The 15,804-nt window shown below is 41.0% G+C and overlaps 1 protein-coding gene across 1 annotated transcript in view; it reads left to right on the top strand.

Annotated features, from left to right (window-relative positions):
- Window positions 1-5,338: 5,338 nt before the first annotated feature.
- Window positions 5,339-15,804, top strand: part of LOC307126581 (NACHT, LRR and PYD domains-containing protein 12-like) — a 176,083-nt gene continuing 165,617 nt past the window's right edge. The window contains exon 1 of the mRNA XM_079817177.1: window positions 5,339-5,398. The gene's annotated coding sequence lies outside the window, so the exon portion shown is untranslated. The remainder of the gene's footprint in view (window positions 5,399-15,804) is intronic.

Below are 15,804 nucleotides of genomic sequence, written 5' to 3'. Positions count from 1 at the left end.
ATCTACAGAGGGCAGACTTTGCAGGTAATTGTCGACATAAAATGCCTTGTGTACAGCATCATGTACCTTTTCACCAGGCTGACTGTTGTCCAGGACATTCTTTTGCAAAGCAAAGACAGCGCAACATGGACTACTAGTGGTCCCAAAGGGAAGGACTTGCCATTCATAGACTCTGGGCTGCACTTCTCTTTCTTGATCTCTCCATAAGAAACGGAGAAGGGGTCGATCTTCGGGAAGGAGTCTTATCTGGTGGAACATTCCTTTAATGTCGCTGCTGATGGCGATTGAATGTTCTCTGAATCTTAGTAGCACAGCCAGTAACGAGGAAGTCAGAGTAGGTCCTGGAAGTAGCAGTTCATTAAGATTGTTTCCTTGGAACTGGAATGAACAATTGAAAACCACCCTATGTTTCCCGTTATGTTCAACCATATGGTGTGGGATATACCAACTCACTGGAGTGTCTTCTGCTCCTGACTGTAGTTCAGCAATGTAACCCGCCTGCTCCAGTCGTTTAATTTCAGCCTGGTAGATAGCTGCTTGATCAACAGACTTACTGAGGCGACGCTCTAGGCTTCTAAGATGAGGCATTACTGCTGCTTTAGGTGCATGAAGAGGGGGCATATTTTTAACTCTGAGCAGTGGGGTAGCATATCGCTGAATCCCATCGACTTCAACTCTGATCGTTTTTTGTTCCAGCAATTTTAGTGACTGCTGGTCTTGTACTGATCGAGTACTCGTCTTCGCATCCCTCCATGGAAGGACATCCATTTGCCAGAGTCTTTCGACTTGTTCATGCAAAGTAGCAGAAGGTGACAAACTTGTGAACAGACATTGCTGCTCTGTGAAGCGATGTTGCAAAGCTTGAACTGGTCCTTGTAAAGTCCATCCAAGGAGAGTTCTAATTGCAGCAGGACCACCTGGTGGTCCCAAGCGAACCGGTTCAACTGGGGTAATTAAATGAGGGCAGTCTGATCCAATGAGCAAAACTGGATGAGCTGCTTCAATGTTTTGGAGGGGAAGTCCTTTAAGGTGACGGTACCTTTCCCGTAGAGCCTTAACAGGATGACAATGTACTCCAAGCCCCAGCTCTGATGCAGTGAAAGCTCCACTGATTGGATATACCTTGTTTGGTTGACAGGCTGGTGAAAGGTTGAAGGAAACAGCCGCCCCATGCAGGACCTTTAACTCTTGCCTGACTGTGCGCAGGGGCAGGTCCTCTGGCTTCCCTTTCAATTTCAGCTGGTTAGCTGCAGCGTGCAACAAGATGCTCCTTTCTGAGCCATCATCAAGAATGGCATAAGCATTTATGGATCGATCTCCATTTCTCAGAATGACTTTACACATTTTCAACAGTACCTTCTGACTTCCTAGGGGCTTGTCAATGAATAATACATCGTTGGCGGCCTCCCCCATGATAGGGTTTGCAGATGAATCCTCTCCTTCCACTACTTTGTCCTTGTTCCTTACATTAACCTCATGAAGAACAAGCAAGTGGCGGCCATTACATGATTTGCAGCGCATCTTGAGGTTACACTCTGATGATCTATGGCCCCGTCCACAGCGCCAGCATCTGTTATGCCCCTTTATCCAATTTTGCCTCTGAGATTTGGAGAGTTGAGAGAAATTGGCGCAGTTATTCAAAGAGTGTTTGTTGTTATCACAGTAAGGACAGTAAGGATTTGCCATTGTGGTCTTAACTGTGACAGGTGATGGAGGTGCAGAAGGGTATTTCTCAGTGCTGAGTAGGACTTCGGTCCCTTTGTGGAATGGGTTTACCTTCCTTGGTGGGTCCCAAGATGATCTGGTTGAGTACCCTCTACCGGAGCGGCTTGTATATCTTGTGGAATCTTCTTGCACTTGGATTTCATATTCTAACCAGTCTGAGAAGTCAAGGAGGTTAGGAATCTTCACATTCAAGGGATAGATGAATCTTCTGAAACTGCTTCGCAGATCATGTGGCAATTTACTCAGTAGTCTGGACACATGAGATCCACATCTTAATTCCACTTTGCCAGGCTTACCTAATTGTCGCAACATTCCCACCAAGGATCTCACCCTCAGAGCAAACATCCGGAAAGTTTTGATGTCTCCAGTGTTGATGCTCGGTCCCTCCATCAATTCCACTATGCGCTGTAACGCCAATTGATGTGGCTGGCCATACTGCTTATTGAGGGCATCCATGGTGTGGGTATAAGGATGACGTGAACTGCTGTAAGATTCAGCAATTAGCTGTGCTTCCTCAAGCTTCAGATGTTCTAGCAGAATATGGAATTTGAAACGCTCTGTGGTATCAGCTGGCAGAATGTTTTCCAAAGCAATCTTAAGCCTTGCAAACTCTCTGGGGTTTGGGTGAATCAGGTCGGGAATCGTAGGAGTAGGTCCACGATATACTCTTTCTTGGTCAACCAATGAACTTGGAGAGTGGTGGTGCCTTCTCCTACTCTTAGATGATAGCTTATGCTGTTTTCTGGAGGAAGATTGTTGAGGCGGAGATCGGACATGACTTCTCGGAACCATGTTGGCCTCATGTCCCCCATCCTGCCTCCTACTAATCGTTCTTCCAGTTGGTGGACCGGGGTTAACCTTTTGTTGCCTGGTTGAGCTCAGGTGCAGGTTTCTCATGCCATCATCGACAGAAGAGAAAATACTTTCTTGACTGCTTGAATCCTCAGAGCTTGCCCAACTTTCCACTGAGCTACTACATTGTGATGTATCATGAGAGGCTTGTGCATCGCTTGGATTCGACCCCGGGCCCGTTACTTTTGGCCTCCGTGGGGCTGGTACTGGTTTAGGGCGGTCTAGGGTCTTTGATGGACCGGGTACAGGAAGTGAAGTTAATCTTTGAGGGAGTTGTGGCTGCTGAGTTTGCCAACTTAACAACTGTTTTACCTCTGCTTGTAGTTGAGACATCTGTGACGTGAACTTACTGTTGACCTGCTTGAAATCATCTCTTTCCTCCTTCAGCTGCTGAACTGTGGTAATCAGGTCACTATGGAGTTTCCTTAAATCAGCATTTTCCTCACGTAGTGCTTCCACATGCTGGTCCCACCGATCTGTGGTAAACCATCGTTGTGGACTGTGATAATCACCATGATATGCTGCTGCCTGTGGGGTCTCCATGCTGGCATCCTCTTCGGCTGATGGAGCACAAGGTGAATTTCGGGAATAGCTGGGTGGTGTTAAGGGTTTAGGTAGGTTATAACCAGTCAAGTCATAATCCTGCAAGTGTGCTGGAAGAGATGATTGTCTCCTGGGCCGCTCAAGGACTTCAGCTGATGGTTGCTTCTCCATAACTGTGGAAAACTCTGGCTCCGGCTCGAAGGACCATATAGTAAACTGTTAATTTCAATCAGTTTGGGGTTGCCAGTTGGGGACTAGTTCACCACTGATGTCCGGTTAGAGACATGAAGAAGCAATAGGGGTTCAATTTCTTTGCTCTTTATTTCCAGCACATTGCTGGTTCCATATGTTTGTCTATGTGTGTGGTCTAAAACAAAGCATACAATACATAATCAATATAACATAACAGAAACAATTAATCAACTAGATAAATGTATTGAGAGGTAACAGAAACATTTAAAGCACCATCATGTGAATACATGAACACAAATGAATCATTACTTCAATGGAAAGTATCATTTAAACAAGGGATATCAACCAAACATAATAAACTCAGTTCATCAAACAGTTAACATAGACTTCATAGTAAGTACATAAATCAACTTACTTCATACTATATACGCACACATCAAAGGTGAAGCAAGCACAGAGTCTGTTTGAAACACTCATGCCATGCTGAGCTATTCACTAACATTAATCAATGCCACCTGCTGGAGATGGGCGGAGCAAAGTGTCTGCTGCTCAGACAGTGCGCTCTGACATTGGCTGATTGCCAGAGCAAGTCTCTCAGACACAACTTTCAAAATACAAGTCCCAATGGGCCTTTTTAACAATATATATATATATATATATATATATATATATATATATATATATATATATATATATATATATATATATATATATAACAGTTTCAACTATATTTTATATTTAAAGCATATATTTAACAGTTTCACAGAACCTGACCTTTTCAGATGTGACCACAAGATGGAGCCAGACCTCCACGCTTCGTATGCCGAAAATGACCATGTGTTTTTTACCGCTGTGTCAAAATCATCTGTGTTTACAATTAGCCGGGGCTCAAATGTCGAACCAAAACAACGGTTGTTTGTGATTCAGCGGCTATTACCTCCGAAAGTTCAGTTAGGATCCAGTTAGGATTTAGGAGAAAAAAATAATACTCTAGTAAAGTACAGATACCACCTTTTAGTACTTAAGTACAGTAGTGAAGTAATTCTACTTCGTTACTATACATCTCTGCTTATCTGTACACCGCTGTGTTCACTGTCCTAAAAACGGCTGATGATTTCCTTGTTCTATGAAGTCCCTCCTTCAGAAATACGTAACGAGTTCTGATTGTGCCAGCGGTTCCTGTGTTGTGATTTGACCGCAGTTTAGCACACGTTGCACGGAGAGGTCACGCCTCTTAACGGGAGATGTATGCGCTTAATGATCTCTACAGCGTCCCTGTGAAAGCCAAACAAAGGTGATTTGACTCCGGGATGAAAATAACAGCGTCTCGACGACATGGCGACAAACACACTGAAACGCAACACTTCCTCTTCTCCACATGGGACAGCAACAAGACCACGCCCCCTTTTTCGCATATTCTTGTGGGCGGAGGTTAGTCTGTTCTACTGCTCTACTGACGTAATTAAAGCAGGAAGTACCAGGATGTAGTCCAAGCCGGCCGTTCACTGTAGGCTTTGAAAGGGAACTTCTGTTAAATAAAATATCTCGCTTGGCATTGAACTTTGAGCTTTAAAATTTTACAGGTATCATTTATGCTCTAACAGCAACATTACACACTAACTAAAGTTTGAACAATGGGATCACGAAGAACGGGACCTTTAATATAACTTGATTTGAGGTCAAAATCACTTCAGAAAATACATTTTCCTGTCAGAAACCCTCCTCCCCATAACTTTTTAAAAATCATTACAATTTAGAGTGATCTGTTATCAGAGGTGACTGTGTCCAAAGTTATTACAGTTACAGACATCATACATTTCCTGTGATATAAAATACTATTTTCAATCATTTCATGCTTTCTGTTTTATATGTGGGCATAATGCGGTCACTTCCGCAATGTTTTACACTATAATAATGAAATAATTATTTGAAACCCAGTTTTTTTACCTCAAATATTCAAATCTCATGTGCCTTGATGTGGTGACGTCACCGGCGCGCTGCCACTGCGCGCTCTCGCTTCAGTCCGCGGGAGATCTGAGGGGAGGAAGGCGCGTGTCTGTTCACTCGTGTTCAAAGCGTCTGAAAGGTTAAGAATCGATGATTAATTGATCTGTGTTTTGTTAAAATGTGTAAATGAGAAGCCCGAGTATGTTCTCTTTCATTAGAGCCGAGTGTAAAGGTGTTTTATCTGCATTAGTGTAGTTTAACCGAGGGAATGAGTGTGAAGGTGTTTTATCTGCATTAGTGTAGTTTAACCGAGGGAATGAGTGTGAAGGTGTTTTATCTGCATTAGTGTAGTTTAACCGAGGGAATGAGTGTAAAGGTGTTTTATCTGCATTAGTGTAGTTTAACCGAGGGAATGAGTGTGAAGGTGTTTTATCTGCATTAGTGTAGTTTAACCGAGGGAATGAGTGTAAAGGTGTTTTATCTGCATTAGTGTAGTTTAACCGAGGGAATGAGTGTGAAGGTGTTTTATCTGCATTAGTGTAGTTTAACCGAGGGAATGAGTGTGAAGGTGTTTTATCTGCATTAGTGTAGTTTAACAGAGGGAATGAGTGTGAAGGTGTTTTATCTGCATTAGTGTAGTTTAACCGAGGGAATGAGTGTGAAGGTGTTTTATCTGCATTAGTGTAGTTTAACCGAGGGAATGAGTGTGAAGGTGTTTTATCTGCATTAGTGTAGTTTTAACCGAGGGAATGAGTGTGAAGGTGTTTTATCTGCATTAGTGTAGTTTAACCGAGGGAATGAGTGTGAAGGTGTTTTATCTGCATTAGTGTAGTTTAACCGAGGGAATGAGTGTGAAGGTGTTTTATCTGCATTAGTGTAGTTTAACCGAGGGAATGAGTGTGAAGGTGTTTTATCTGCATTAGTGTAGTTTAACCGAGGGAATGAGTGTAAAGGTGTTTTATCTGCATTAGTGTAGTTTAACCGAGGGAATGAGTGTGAAGGTGTTTTATCTGCATTAGTGTAGTTTAACCGAGGGAATGAGTGTGAAGGTGTTTTATCTGCATTAGTGTAGTTTAACCGAGGGAATGAGTGTAAAGGTGTTTTATCTGCATTAGTGTAGTTTAACCGAGGGAATGAGTGTGAAGGTGTTTTATCTGCATTAGTGTAGTTTAACCGAGGGAATGAGTGTGAAGGTGTTTTATCTGCATTAGTGTAGTTTAACCGAGGGAATGAGTGTAAAGGTGTTTTATCTGCATTAGTGTAGTTTAACCGAGGGAATGAGTGTGAAGGTGTTTTATCTGCATTAGTGTAGTTTAACCGAGGGAATGAGTGTGAAGGTGTTTTATCTGCATTAGTGTAGTTTAACCGAGGGAATGAGTGTGAAGGTGTTTTATCTGCATTAGTGTAGTTTAACCGAGGGAATGAGTGTGAAGGTGTTTTATCTGCATTAGTGTAGTTTAACCGAGGGAATGAGTGTGAAGGTGTTTTATCTGCATTAGTGTAGTTTAACCGAGGGAATGAGTGTAAAGGTGTTTTATCTGCATTAGTGTAGTTTAACCGAGGGAATGAGTGTGAAGGTGTTTTATCTGCATTAGTGTAGTTTAACCGAGGGAATGAGTGTAAAGGTGTTTTATCTGCATTAGTGTAGTTTAACCGAGGGAATGAGTGTGAAGGTGTTTTATCTGCATTAGTGTAGTTTTAACCGAGGGAATGAGTGTGAAGGTGTTTTATCTGCATTAGTGTAGTTTTAACAGAGGGAATGAGTGTGAAGGTGTTTTATCTGCATTAGTGTAGTTTAACCGAGGGAATGAGTGTGAAGGTGTTTTATCTGCATTAGTGTAGTTTTAACCGAGGGAATGAGTGTGAAGGTGTTTTATCTGCATTAGTGTAGTTTAACCGAGGGAATGAGTGTAAAGGTGTTTTATCTGCATTAGTGTAGTTTAACCGAGGGAATGAGTGTGAAGGTGTTTTATCTGCATTAGTGTAGTTTAACCGAGGGAATGAGTGTAAAGGTGTTTTATCTGCATTAGTGTAGTTTAACCGAGGGAATGAGTGTGAAGGTGTTTTATCTGCATTAGTGTAGTTTAACCGAGGGAATGAGTGTGAAGGTGTTTTATCTGCATTAGTGTAGTTTAACCGAGGGAATGAGTGTGAAGGTGTTTTATCTGCATTAGTGTAGTTTAACCGAGGGAATGAGTGTAAAGGTGTTTTATCTGCATTAGTGTAGTTTAACCGAGGGAATGAGTGTGAAGGTGTTTTATCTGCATTAGTGTAGTTTTAACCGAGGGAATGAGTGTGAAGGTGTTTTATCTGCATTAGTGTAGTTTTAACAGAGGGAATGAGTGTGAAGGTGTTTTATCTGCATTAGTGTAGTTTAACCGAGGGAATGAGTGTGAAGGTGTTTTATCTGCATTAGTGTAGTTTTAACCGAGGGAATGAGTGTGAAGGTGTTTTATCTGCATTAGTGTAGTTTAACCGAGGGAATGAGTGTAAAGGTGTTTTATCTGCATTAGTGTAGTTTAACCGAGGGAATGAGTGTGAAGGTGTTTTATCTGCATTAGTGTAGTTTAACCGAGGGAATGAGTGTGAAGGTGTTTTATCTGCATTAGTGTAGTTTAACCGAGGGAATGAGTGTGAAGGTGTTTTATCTGCATTAGTGTAGTTTACCCGAGGGAATGAGTGTGAAGGTGTTTTATCTGCATTAGTGTAGTTTAACCGAGGGAATGAGTGTAAAGGTGTTTTATCTGCATTAGTGTAGTTTAACCGAGGGAATGAGTGTGAAGGTGTTTTATCTGCATTAGTGTAGTTTAACAGAGGGAATGAGTGTGAAGGTGTTTTATCTGCATTAGTGTAGTTTAACCGAGGGAATGAGTGTGAAGGTGTTTTATCTGCATTAGTGTAGTTTAACCGAGGGAATGAGTGTGAAGGTGTTTTATCTGCATTAGTGTAGTTTTAACCGAGGGAATGAGTGTGAAGGTGTTTTATCTGCATTAGTGTAGTTTTAACCGAGGGAATGAGTGTAAAGGTGTTTTATCTGCATTAGTGTAGTTTAACCAAGGGAATGAGTGTGAAGGTGTTTTATCTGCATTAGTGTAGTTTAACCGAGGGAATGAGTGTAAAGGTGTTTTATCTGCATTAGTGTAGTTTAACCGAGGGAATGAGTGTGAAGGTGTTTTATCTGCATTAGTGTAGTTTAACCGAGGGAATGAGTGTGAAGGTGTTTTATCTGCATTAGTGTAGTTTAACCGAGGGAATGAGTGTGAAGGTGTTTTATCTGCATTAGTGTAGTTTAACCGAGGGAATGAGTGTAAAGGTGTTTTATCTGCATTAGTGTAGTTTAACCGAGGGAATGAGTGTAAAGGTGTTTTATCTGCATTAGTGTAGTTTAACCGAGGGAATGAGTGTGAAGGTGTTTTATCTGCATTAGTGTAGTTTAACCGAGGGAATGAGTGTAAAGGTGTTTTATCTGCATTAGTGTAGTTTAACCGAGGGAATGAGTGTGAAGGTGTTTTATCTGCATTAGTGTAGTTTACCCGAGGGAATGAGTGTGAAGGTGTTTTATCTGCATTAGTGTAGTTTTAACCGAGGGAATGAGTGTGAAGGTGTTTTATCTGCATTAGTGTAGTTTTAACCGAGGGAATGAGTGTGAAGGTGTTTTATCTGCATTAGTGTAGTTTAACCGAGGGAATGAGTGTGAAGGTGTTTTATCTGCATTAGTGTAGTTTAACCGAGGGAATGAGTGTGAAGGTGTTTTATCTGCATTAGTGTAGTTTTAACAGAGGGAATGAGTGTAAAGGTGTTTTATCTGCATTAGTGTAGTTTAACCGAGGGAATGAGTGTGAAGGTGTTTTATCTGCATTAGTGTAGTTTTAACAGAGGGAATGAGTGTAAAGGTGTTTTATCTGCATTAGTGTAGTTTTAACAGAGGGAATGAGTGTGAAGGTGTTTTATCTGCATTAGTGTAGTTTAACCGAGGGAATGAGTGTGAAGGTGTTTTATCTGCATTAGTGTAGTTTACCCGAGGGAATGAGTGTGAAGGTGTTTTATCTGCATTAGTGTAGTTTAACAGAGGGAATGAGTGTAAAGGTGTTTTATCTGCATTAGTGTAGTTTAACCGAGGGAATGAGTGTGAAGGTGTTTTATCTGCATTAGTGTAGTTTACCCGAGGGAATGAGTGTGAAGGTGTTTTATCTGCATTAGTGTAGTTTAACCGAGGGAATGAGTGTGAAGGTGTTTTATCTGCATTAGTGTAGTTTACCCGAGGGAATGAGTGTGAAGGTGTTTTATCTGCATTAGTGTAGTTTAACAGAGGGAATGAGTGTAAAGGTGTTTTATCTGCATTAGTGTAGTTTAACCGAGGGAATGAGTGTGAAGGTGTTTTATCTGCATTAGTGTAGTTTAACCGAGGGAATGAGTGTGAAGGTGTTTTATCTGCATTAGTGTAGTTTACCCGAGGGAATGAGTGTGAAGGTGTTTTATCTGCATTAGTGTAGTTTAACCGAGGGAATGAGTGTGAAGGTGTTTTATCTGCATTAGTGTAGTTTAACCGAGGGAATGAGTGTGAAGGTGTTTTATCTGCATTAGTGTAGTTTTAACCGAGGGAATGAGTGTAAAGGTGTTTTATCTGCATTAGTGTAGTTTTAACCGAGGGAATGAGTGTAAAGGTGTTTTATCTGCATTAGTGTAGTTTAACCGAGGGAATGAGTGTGAAGGTGTTTTATCTGCATTAGTGTAGTTTAACCGAGGGAATGAGTGTGAAGGTGTTTTATCTGCATTAGTGTAGTTTTAACCGAGGGAATGAGTGTAAAGGTGTTTTATCTGCATTAGTGTAGTTTAACCGAGGGAATGAGTGTAAAGGTGTTTTATCTGCATTAGTGTAGTTTAACCGAGGGAATGAGTGTAAAGGCCTGTTCACACCGGGGCGATTTTCGCACGCGTTTATCGCCGACGTTTAACGCCTCGGGACTAAACAATGGGCGCCAATGTGAGTGTTCACACCGACGCGCAAAACGCCAGGCGTAAAAGCGTCATTTTTAAAAAAACGCCTCGGGTTCGTTTTTTTATTTTGACGCGGCGCGTAAAAAACTCTCCGACCAATGAGATCGGCGCTTTTGTTCACGTGCCTGGAGCTGCTGAAGTGACAGTAAAACACGACTTGGTGGCGCTCAAGCACAAAACGGTCTTGCCGAGCACACATTGATACGACGAAGAAGTAGTAAGTAGACAAAGAAGAAGATGGGCTGCTAATGCTGCCTGCCAGTTAGCAAAAAGTGTGTGAATGGTTTTGTCCTTATACATAATATGTCTATGGTTTTGGCAAGCACGTAAATACTGTCTCTCTTCTCCTTCTGTGTGACAAGCGAGTGTCAGAGGCTTAAAGTGCCGCAGCACCATCTTGTGTACCGGGAGCGCATCGACTGAATGTGCACGTTCACTCGGCGCAGCGCCAGTGAAAATCGCTTGGGTGTGAACACTCAAGACGCGCCGAAAAACGGCACGAAAAACGCTGGCGATAAGCGCGCGCGATATTCGTCCCGGTGTGTACAGGCCTTAAAGGTGTTTTATCTGCATTAGTGTAGTTTAACAGAGGGAATGAGTGTGAAGGTGTTTTATCTGCATTAGTGTAGTTTAACAGAGGGAATGAGTGTGAAGGTGTTTTATCTGCATTAGTGTAGTTTAACCGAGGGAATGAGTGTGAAGGTGTTTTATCTGCATTAGTGTAGTTTAACCGAGGGAATGAGTGTGAAGGTGTTTTATCTGCATTAGTGTAGTTTAACCGAGGGAATGAGTGTAAAGGTGTTTTATCTGCATTAGTGTAGTTTAACCGAGGGAATGAGTGTGAAGGTGTTTTATCTGCATTAGTGTAGTTTTAACCGAGGGAATGAGTGTGAAGGTGTTTTATCTGCATTAGTGTAGTTTAACAGAGGGAATGAGTGTGAAGGTGTTTTATCTGCATTAGTGTAGTTTAACCGAGGGAATGAGTGTAAAGGTGTTTTATCTGCATTAGTGTAGTTTAACCGAGGGAATGAGTGTAAAGGTGTTTTATCTGCATTAGTGTAGTTTAACCGAGGGAATGAGTGTGAAGGTGTTTTATCTGCATTAGTGTAGTTTTAACCGAGGGAATGAGTGTAAAGGTGTTTTATCTGCATTAGTGTAGTTTAACAGAGGGAATGAGTGTAAAGGTGTTTTATCTGCATTAGTGTAGTTTAACAGAGGGAATGAGTGTGAAGGTGTTTTATCTGCATTAGTGTAGTTTAACCGAGGGAATGAGTGTGAAGGTGTTTTATCTGCATTAGTGTAGTTTAACAGAGGGAATGAGTGTGAAGGTGTTTTATCTGCATTAGTGTAGTTTAACCGAGGGAATGAGTGTGAAGGTGTTTTATCTGCATTAGTGTAGTTTTAACCGAGGGAATGAGTGTAAAGGTGTTTTATCTGCATTAGTGTAGTTTAACAGAGGGAATGAGTGTAAAGGTGTTTTATCTGCATTAGTGTAGTTTAACAGAGGGAATGAGTGTGAAGGTGTTTTATCTGCATTAGTGTAGTTTAACCGAGGGAATGAGTGTGAAGGTGTTTTATCTGCATTAGTGTAGTTTAACAGAGGGAATGAGTGTGAAGGTGTTTTATCTGCATTAGTGTAGTTTAACCGAGGGAATGAGTGTGAAGGTGTTTTATCTGCATTAGTGTAGTTTAACCGAGGGAATGAGTGTGAAGGTGTTTTATCTGCATTAGTGTAGTTTAACAGAGGGAATGAGTGTAAAGGTGTTTTATCTGCATTAGTGTAGTTTAACCGAGGGAATGAGTGTGAAGGTGTTTTATCTGCATTAGTGTAGTTTAACCGAGGGAATGAGTGTAAAGGTGTTTTATCTGCATTAGTGTAGTTTAACCGAGGGAATGAGTGTAAAGGTGTTTTATCTGCATTAGTGTAGTTTAACCGAGGGAATGAGTGTGAAGGTGTTTTATCTGCATTAGTGTAGTTTAACCGAGGGAATGAGTGTGAAGGTGTTTTATCTGCATTAGTGTAGTTTAACCGAGGGAATGAGTGTGAAGGTGTTTTATCTGCATTAGTGTAGTTTAACCGAGGGAATGAGTGTAAAGGTGTTTTATCTGCATTAGTGTAGTTTAACCGAGGGAATGAGTGTGAAGGTGTTTTATCTGCATTAGTGTAGTTTTAACCGAGGGAATGAGTGTGAAGGTGTTTTATCTGCATTAGTGTAGTTTAACCGAGGGAATGAGTGTGAAGGTGTTTTATCTGCATTAGTGTAGTTTAACCGAGGGAATGAGTGTGAAGGTGTTTTATCTGCATTAGTGTAGTTTAACCGAGGGAATGAGTGTGAAGGTGTTTTATCTGCATTAGTGTAGTTTAACCGAGGGAATGAGTGTGAAGGTGTTTTATCTGCATTAGTGTAGTTTAACCGAGGGAATGAGTGTGAAGGTGTTTTATCTGCATTAGTGTAGTTTAACCGAGGGAATGAGTGTGAAGGTGTTTTATCTGCATTAGTGTAGTTTAACCGAGGGAATGAGTGTGAAGGTGTTTTATCTGCATTAGTGTAGTTTAACCGAGGGAATGAGTGTGAAGGTGTTTTATCTGCATTAGTGTAGTTTAACCGAGGGAATGAGTGTGAAGGTGTTTTATCTGCATTAGTGTAGTTTTAACCGAGGGAATGAGTGTGAAGGTGTTTTATCTGCATTAGTGTAGTTTAACCGAGGGAATGAGTGTGAAGGTGTTTTATCTGCATTAGTGTAGTTTAACCGAGGGAATGAGTGTGAAGGTGTTTTATCTGCATTAGTGTAGTTTAACCGAGGGAATGAGTGTGAAGGTGTTTTATCTGCATTAGTGTAGTTTAACCGAGGGAATGAGTGTGAAGGTGTTTTATCTGCATTAGTGTAGTTTAACCGAGGGAATGAGTGTGAAGGTGTTTTATCTGCATTAGTGTAGTTTAACCGAGGGAATGAGTGTGAAGGTGTTTTATCTGCATTAGTGTAGTTTTAACCGAGGGAATGAGTGTGAAGGTGTTTTATCTGCATTAGTGTAGTTTTAACCGAGGGAATGAGTGTGAAGGTGTTTTATCTGCATTAGTGTAGTTTAACCGAGGGAATGAGTGTGAAGGTGTTTTATCTGCATTAGTGTAGTTTAACCGAGGGAATGAGTGTGAAGGTGTTTTATCTGCATTAGTGTAGTTTAACCGAGGGAATGAGTGTGAAGGTGTTTTATCTGCATTAGTGTAGTTTAACCGAGGGAATGAGTGTGAAGGTGTTTTATCTGCATTAGTGTAGTTTAACCGAGGGAATGAGTGTGAAGGTGTTTTATCTGCATTAGTGTAGTTTAACCGAGGGAATGAGTGTGAAGGTGTTTTATCTGCATTAGTGTAGTTTAACCGAGGGAATGAGTGTAAAGGTGTTTTATCTGCATTAGTGTAGTTTAACCGAGGGAATGAGTGTGAAGGTGTTTTATCTGCATTAGTGTAGTTTAACCGAGGGAATGAGTGTGAAGGTGTTTTATCTGCATTAGTGTAGTTTAACAGAGGGAATGAGTGTAAAGGTGTTTTATCTGCATTAGTGTAGTTTAACCGAGGGAATGAGTGTGAAGGTGTTTTATCTGCATTAGTGTAGTTTAACCGAGGGAATGAGTGTAAAGGTGTTTTATCTGCATTAGTGTAGTTTAACCGAGGGAATGAGTGTGAAGGTGTTTTATCTGCATTAGTGTAGTTTAACCGAGGGAATGAGTGTGAAGGTGTTTTATCTGCATTAGTGTAGTTTAACCGAGGAATGAGTGTAAAGGTGTTTTATCTGCATTAGTGTAGTTTAACCGAGGGAATGAGTGTTAAGGTGTTTTATCTGCATTAGTGTAGTTTAACCGAGGGAATGAGTGTGAAGGTGTTTTATCTGCATTAGTGTAGTTTAACCGAGGGAATGAGTGTGAAGGTGTTTTATCTGCATTAGTGTAGTTTAACCGAGGAATGAGTGTGAAGGTGTTTTATCTGCATTAGTGTAGTTTAACAGAGGGAATGAGTGTGAAGGTGTTTTATCTGCATTAGTGTAGTTTAACCGAGGGAATGAGTGTGAAGGTGTTTTATCTGCATTAGTGTAGTTTAACCGAGGGAATGAGTGTGAAGGTGTTTTATCTGCATTAGTGTAGTTTAACCGAGGGAATGAGTGTGAAGGTGTTTTATCTGCATTAGTGTAGTTTAACCGAGGGAATGAGTGTTAAAGGTGTTTTATCTGCATTAGTGTAGTTTAACCGAGGGAATGAGTGTGAAGGTGTTTTATCTGCATTAGTGTAGTTTAACCGAGGGAATGAGTGTGAAGGTGTTTTATCTGCATTAGTGTAGTTTTAACCGAGGGAATGAGTGTGAAGGTGTTTTATCTGCATTAGTGTAGTTTAACCGAGGGAATGAGTGTGAAGGTGTTTTATCTGCATTAGTGTAGTTTAACCGAGGGAATGAGTGTGAAGGTGTTTTATCTGCATTAGTGTAGTTTTAACCGAGGGAATGAGTGTGAAGGTGTTTTATCTGCATTAGTGTAGTTTAACCGAGGGAATGAGTGTGAAGGTGTTTTATCTGCATTAGTGTAGTTTAACCGAGGGAATGAGTGTGAAGGTGTTTTATCTGCATTAGTGTAGTTTAACCGAGGGAATGAGTGTGAAGGTGTTTTATCTGCATTAGTGTAGTTTAACCGAGGGAATGAGTGTGAAGGTGTTTTATCTGCATTAGTGTAGTTTAACCGAGGGAATGAGTGTAAGGTGTTTTATCTGCATTAGTGTAGTTTAACCGAGGGAATGAGTGTGAAGGTGTTTTATCTGCATTAGTGTAGTTTAACCGAGGGAATGAGTGTGAAGGTGTTTTATCTGCATTAGTGTAGTTTAACCGAGGGAATGAGTGTGAAGGTGTTTTATCTGCATTAGTGTAGTTTAACCGAGGGAATGAGTGTGAAGGTGTTTTATCTGCATTAGTGTAGTTTAACCGAGGGAATGAGTGTGAAGGTGTTTTATCTGCATTAGTGTAGTTTAACCGAGGGAATGAGTGTGAAGGTGTTTTATCTGCATTAGTGTAGTTTAACCGAGGAATGAGTGTGAAGGTGTTTTATCTGCATTAGTGTAGTTTAACCGAGGGAATGAGTGTGAAGGTGTTTTATCTGCATTAGTGTAGTTTAACCGAGGGAATGAGTGTGAAGGTGTTTTATCTGCATTAGTGTAGTTTAACCGAGGGAATGAGTGTGAAGGTGTTTTATCTGCATTAGTGTAGGTTTTAACCGAGGGAATGAGTGTTAAGGTGTTTTATCTGCATTAGTGTAGTTTAACCGAGGGAATGAGTGTGAAGGTGTTTTATCTGCATTAGTGTAGTTTTAACCGAGGGAATGAGTGTGAAGGTGTTTTATCTGCATTAGTGTAGTTTAACCGAGGGAATGAGTGTGAAGGTGTTTTATCTGCATTAGTGTAGTTTTAACCGAGGGAATGAGTGTGAAGGTGTTTTTATCTGCATTAGTGTAGTTTTAAACCGAGGGAATGAGTGTGAAGGTGTTTATCTGCATTAGTGTAGTTTAACCGAA

The sequence above is a fragment of the Gobio gobio genome, assembly GCF_949357685.1.
Source record: "Gobio gobio genome assembly, chromosome: 5".
In the NCBI taxonomy this organism is placed as follows: domain Eukaryota; kingdom Metazoa; phylum Chordata; class Actinopteri; order Cypriniformes; family Gobionidae; genus Gobio; species Gobio gobio.
The sequence above is the reverse complement of the archived record's forward strand: the minus strand, read 5'-3'. Positions and strand labels throughout refer to the sequence as shown.